The following is a 6,680-nucleotide window of genomic DNA, read 5'->3' as shown; positions in this document are numbered from 1 at the left end:
AAACAAAACAAAAACCCAAACATTTGAACTCTCTGAGCCTCAATTTACTTATTTGTAAAACAGGAGCTACTTTTCAGGCTGTGGTGTGAAACAAATAAGATGCTCTATGTAAAATGCTGTTGACAGTGTCTGGTACAAAATACATGCTCAATCAGTGCTAATACTGATGACATGCTTATTCCATAAATATTGATTGACCTCTAACTCCTCAGAAGGTCAGGTGGCCTGCAGTAGGCACACACATAAGGTACTGTTACAGGGGTTCCAGTTTCCACGTGCACGGGTTGATTTCACACAAAATATGTTTAGCCATGTCTCTGCAGTCAGTGGGTGGCTGCGGACTAGTTCTCGCAGTTATACGGTTGTTTTACACTCTTTACGGTGTTTTCTATCTCCTTGCAAAGAATCAGACACTGAAAACCCTTCTGTACCACAATTCTACTTCCACACTCACAGGGTTGCCGCGAGGCATAGTCAACTGGATAACATCTGGGTGGGACATTTCAGATCATGCAAATTCCGTGCAGGAGGGAGAGACCAGAGATAAGGTGGGTGGTCCCATATAAGCAGTGAGCAAGACCTCTGTGGCCCACTCCCATTCATCTCTTCACCAGTACTCTTCACTTAACCCCACCCACCGGAAAGCCGGCATTCCATCATTTGCAATTTCCTCAACCAATGTGCATTGCCTCAATCAAACCAAGTCTCTGTTTGACCTCCTGGAATGCTCTTTCACTACCCCTTCAGCAAATGCAGGCTGGGAACGGGACAGCTCCCTTTGGGAAATCCATCCCGAAGCTCTGCCATGAAGTGAGGATTGCAAGTCTTTCAGGATTTTCAGGACCAAGGAATGTGTAATATCAACCAAATAAGAAACTACTTCTATTGTCAGATTATCTGCCAACTTAGATGGAGTGCAGGGAGAGAAATCCACTATTTATTCATTTTTAGCATATTAATAACAATAAAGATGAATGCAGTCATTTGTTAACACTTCTGAGCCTCTTACCACCTTCAGTAACCACACAGTGGCTTGCAATAGTTGCTACAGTGAAAAACCATCAAGGTTGCCTCAGGAGGGACCCCAGTCCCAGTCCCCATTGTGATCTGGCACCAAATGAGCTGTCTCTCCTTCCCACACGAGCCACCAAGAAGATGTCTCCATGGTTATGGGCAAGAAATTAGATATTGGATATTGCATAGCTGGACTTCTTGTTACAGACTGAAGTGACTAGATGCATGAAGAAAATTTTTTTTGCATGAAGGAATTTTATAAGGGCAAACGAAAACAGCTGGATGCTCTCCAGAGTTTAAAGGACACAGGAAATAATCTACATCCTTTACACCTTCTCAGAAAAATAAGTCATTAAACACTGTTACAGCGCAATCCTTTACCAAAGTCAATATTGGCCAAGGTCATAGCCATGCAGGACAGCTCTAAATGCAGCACAGACAGCACTAGTGATGTTTATAGTAGGCAGAGCCCAGCCCTGGGGAAGAGGAAGAGTGGAAGCCAGCTGGTGCCAGGTGAGCTTACTGAAAACCTCATGGTTTCCAACTAAAGTGGGCAGAAGAGAGGCCCCAGGGCAAAAAGCTTTGCTGGTAAACTCACTATTTAAAAGTGTTTTAGATACTGATGTGTGTGCCCAGGTACCGTGACTGCGCATCACACCCCCCCGCCCCTCACCCCCACCCCCCCGCCCGCGGCCCTGAGCAAACAGGAGTGGGAAGTTGTTCCACTAGAACAGGATTCTGTGCTGCGAGCTAGTTTTCAGTATTTTTCTTAAACCAACACTTCAATTTCACAGTAGTTTAATAGCCACAGAGATGTTACAAAGATCGTAAACAAGATGGGTACAAAGGGTTCCCATGTACCCCACCCCACCTTTCTCCTACTTTAGCATCATTACATGATTAGCATCATGCATTACTGGGGTCTGTCACAAGTAAGGGACCAAATTGGTATATTAGCATTACCAAGCACTGCCATCCGGGTGATTGTGACTCCAGGACAGAGAGCAGAACTGCCACAATGAGTTCTGTAGATGGAAAATCTGTATGGAAGTAGAAAGAGAAATAATCCATTAATTAAATTCCGCATTGGACACTTTTGACCTAGTTTCTGTGCGGTCATTTGGTGACTCGGTCTGTCCACTGTAGATTACTGGGACTTTAGACTGTTCTTTCAAGGCACACAACATCCATGTTAGTGAACATTTTGATCAAAGGTTTCACGGAAGAATCTAGAACAAAAGAGGAAAATGCAGAACAGACTTTCAAATTCTCATCAGCTAGACTTTCTGGAGTCCTGGAAGTAGGCAAATCCTTGAAATTATTTCCATGAAATAATATTTAGACATGAAAGCAAAAATATCCCCTGAAGTTGTGCTAAAACTTTTGACAGTTTAGCTTAAATAGTTAAAATGATCTACCTTGTGAAGGGCCGGCCCCAATCCCAACTACTACGTGGACACCTGCCCCTCCCCGCAGAAGAAGTTATTTCAAAGGACAGCATTGAATCTGCTGCTCCGGGAGAGGGACATATCTGATGGGAGCACATGGGAGCACATGAAGGGGGAGGAGGAGAGAGTGGAGCACATCCTGGCCCACCAGTCCTTAAGGACGATGATCCCAATTAGAGTAGCCAGTCCATAGAGAGGACCACATGGCCAGGCCCACTATAAGACATGACACCCTTCACTGACCCATAGTCCTACAGGGGACAACACTGGAGACACAGTGTGGGAAATGCACCCGATTTGATCCTGCCACACCGAGGCAAAACACTAAGGGGGTGCAACAGAACAGCAAGGGAACAGAGCAGCGAGGTCCCCAGGGAATGCTGAAGGTGGAGTTTGGGGCCAGGGCGTGTTGCCCCAACAGACTGGACTGGAAAACACTCCTAAAGGCCAACAAACAGTTCTTGAACTAACTACAAGCTTTTTCTTTCTTGTGTTTTTTTTTTGTCATTTTTTTGTTGTATATTGTTGCTTGGTTTTGTTCTGTCTTGTTTTTGTGCATGTTATTATCTCCGCAGGTCTGTCTAAATAAGATAGGCTGGATGTACAATCTGGAGGAGAAAACAAGGGGTCCAACAGTTCCAGGGGGACATAGGAGAAGGGGAGGTGCAGGGAAAGTAGTGGTGTTTACAAACCCAGGGACAAGGGAACAACAAGTATTCAAATCGGTGGTGAGGAGGGTGTAGGAGGTCTGGTAGGGCATGATCAAGGGTAATGTAACCAAGAGGAATTGCTGAAACCCTGGTGGGACCTGAGCATGATAGTGGGACGGATGCCACTCTTGATTTTAAACCATGCAATCCTCCCTTTCTCTTTTTGTCTAACTGCCTCTGGATTTATGCTCAGGTTCTGCATGAGCACAATGGCATGTTCTGGAATCTCCATTTTTCTCCAGGCTAGTCATAGTTGTTATGAGTCACACAGTCAAATGCCTTGGCATAATCGATAAAACACAAGCAAACATCCTTTTCATATTCTCTGCTTACAGCCAAGAGCCGTTTGACATCAGCAATGACATCTCTTGTGTCATGTCCTCTTCTGATCCAGCCTGAACCTCTGGTCAAGGTTCTGCTGCAACCTTTGTTGGAGTATCTTCAGCAAAATTTTACTTGCATGTGATATTAATGATATTGTTCTGTAATTTGAGCATTATGTTGGGTCACCTTCCATTTACTGTACTTGTTCTTTAGTCTTGGCACATTCAAAGTTAGAAGGGGAAAGATATCCCTGCTGATGTCTGGTGATTATTGGCTGAAAGCAAAGAATATCAGAAAGATGTTTATCTTTGCTTCATTGACTATGCAAAGGAATCTGTGTGGATTATAAACAAATTTTGAATGGTATTGCTATAATTTAAAATTCCAAAACACTTAATTGTGTTCATGTGCAACCTGTTCAGAGATGAAATGGCAGTCATTCATACAGAACAAGGGAATATTCCCTGATTTAAAATTTGGAAAGTTTATCTGGCTAGACCAGAGGATGTAAATTAGTACAGATAGGAACTGGAAACATAGGGAATCCAGGACAGATGATTCTTTCAGGACCAGTGGTGAGAGTGGCGATACCTGGAGGGTGGAGGAAAGGAGGGGTAGAAAAGGGGAACTGATTACAAGAATCTACATATACCCTCCTCCCTGGGGGATGGACAACAAAAAAGTGGGTGAAGGGAGACTTCAGACAGTGTAAGATATGAAAAAATAATAATAATTTATAAATGATCAAGGGTTCATGAGGGAGTGGGGAGTGGGGATGGAGGGGGAAAATGAGGAGCTCATATTAAGGGCTCAAGTAGAAAGCAAATGTTTTGAGAATGTTGATGGCAACAAATATACAAATGTGCTTGACACAATTAATGTATGTATGGATTGTGACAAGAATTGTACAAGCCCCGATAAAATGATTTTTTTTTTAATTTGGAAAGTTGTATGTTCAGATTATATTCTTTTTACCATACTTATCCAAACTTTGCAAAAAATTGCATATTTTGAGAAGCTAGACTATATGAAGAAAAATACAGCATCAGGCTTAGAGGAAGTCTCATTAACAACATGTAGACGACACAGCCTGACTTACAGAAAGCCGGGAGGACTTGAAGCACTTCCTGATGCAAGTCAAAGATTGCAATCTTCAGTATGGATTGCAACGCAATGTAAAGAAAACAAAAACCCTCACAACCAAACCAATAAAATGGAGAAAAGACTGAAGTCAAGATTTTTGTTTTACTTGGAATGCACATGGAAGTAGGAGTCAAGAAATCAAACAACATAAATGCATTAGGCAAATCTGTCTTGGGAGAAATATTACCAGGATCCTCCTCATAAGCAATGACGGTGAGCCTTTCTCACGTGTGTTTTGGCGGTGTTCTTAGGAGGGCGCAGAGAAGGACCCGAGGCTGAATCGACAAGAAGAAGCAGGCCCTCAGTGAGCCAGCGTGGCACAGCGGGTGCAACAATGGGCTCGGATAGAGCGATGACAGGGAGGATGCCGTAGGACTGACTATTCCATTTGCTGGGCATGGGTCGCTGTGACTCAGACGGACTTGACAGCACACAGAACAGTAACCATGAGGGAGAAACCACGCCTATGAAACTGGCACGGATAAACACGAAGAGAAAACCACAATGCTGGTGAAGATTAGATATCTTAGATGCTGGTAGCCGGATTGCAGACTAGTAAAACCGCCGTGTTAAACAGTATGGCGCTTTCTCTAAAAGCTTTCTCTAAAAGAGAAGGACCATATGATGGAGAAACCCCACTCGTGGGTGTATGAACTAGAGAAAGAAGACACGTGATGCAAGCAGATGTGAGCACACGTGTTTACTGTCCCATTATTCACAGTAGCAAATTATAGGCACATCTAAGAGGCCCCTAACAGAGGACAAGACAAACAAAACGTGGTGCATACATACGATGTAATAGTATGTAATGAGAAAGAATAATGAGTTTGTGAAACGTCTTATAACATAGATGAATATGCAGTTCATTTTTTCTGAATAAAATATTAAAGGGCTTCAAAAATGTTATGCAAACCATCATCTTTTAATTTCATTTGTCCGGAAACTTTTTGAAACTCCCCATCTTTTTGAAAATCACAGGACAAATATTCAAGAATAACTTTATACATATAAATCAACATTTTTGTATGACTACCAGGGTTAAAGGGGGAGAAAGACAGAATCTAGATATTACCAAAATAATCAAACTACTAGATAGTACCAAACAACAACAATCAAAGCCACTGTGATATTACATTTGATGTCAGCTTGGCTGAACTTGGATTCTCGGTGCTTCAGCTGAGTAATTCCCCATGTTGTAGCCTAACATAATGTAATAAACTCCATGTAGTATATGCTATGAGCAGCCAAGCCATTGTGGGATCTTACTGGAACTGGCTCCGACATCTGGCTTGTACACCTCTGATCCTTTGGACTTAAGCCAATGGTTTGCCACATTGCCTGCTGACCTTCAGAACCGTCAGCAGCCTGCCATCTGACTTGCTGCCTCTGCATCCACCAGCCTGTGGTCTTCTGCTTTGTTTTCTTATTTCCTGTTTCAATCAAACCCACAGCTACACGAATATGAAGGTTCCAGCTTAATATCTGACCCATGGACTTGAACTAGACTAGATTTAGTTTGATCTACTTCTATAATTATATGAGTCATTTTTATGAATGTATTTATCATCTATCTATGTGTCATAATTCCAGCCTAACATGCCCACTGCCATTGGATCAATTCCAACCCATTGCAACCTTGTAGGATTTCTGAGACTAATTTTTTATGGGAGCAGATAGCCTCATCTTCCTCCTTCCAAGAAGCTGATGGGTTTGAAGCTCCAGCTTTGTAATTATCAGTCCAGTGCCTAACTTATAGCACCACCAGGGATCCTTTACTATGTAGTAGACACATAATAATTTTGATGAAGGGAGAGGCAATTCACAATACCGGGAAAGTCAGCACAATGTGACCACAGTAAATAAAGTCACTGAGAGATGTGCCAAGAATAAAAGACAATGATAGGAAATGCTATCACATATACAATTCTGCAACAACAGTAATACCAAAGCAAATTGTGATCCTGTGAAATTGCTTAATTTGGATCCATTACCCAGATTCTTTTTAACGCCCCTCTCCCTCATGAATAGGTGGGAGAGTGTA

The sequence above is a fragment of the Tenrec ecaudatus genome, chromosome 9 (assembly GCF_050624435.1).
Source record: "Tenrec ecaudatus isolate mTenEca1 chromosome 9, mTenEca1.hap1, whole genome shotgun sequence".
Taxonomy (NCBI): domain Eukaryota; kingdom Metazoa; phylum Chordata; class Mammalia; order Afrosoricida; family Tenrecidae; genus Tenrec; species Tenrec ecaudatus.
Note: the sequence above shows the minus strand (reverse complement) of the source record.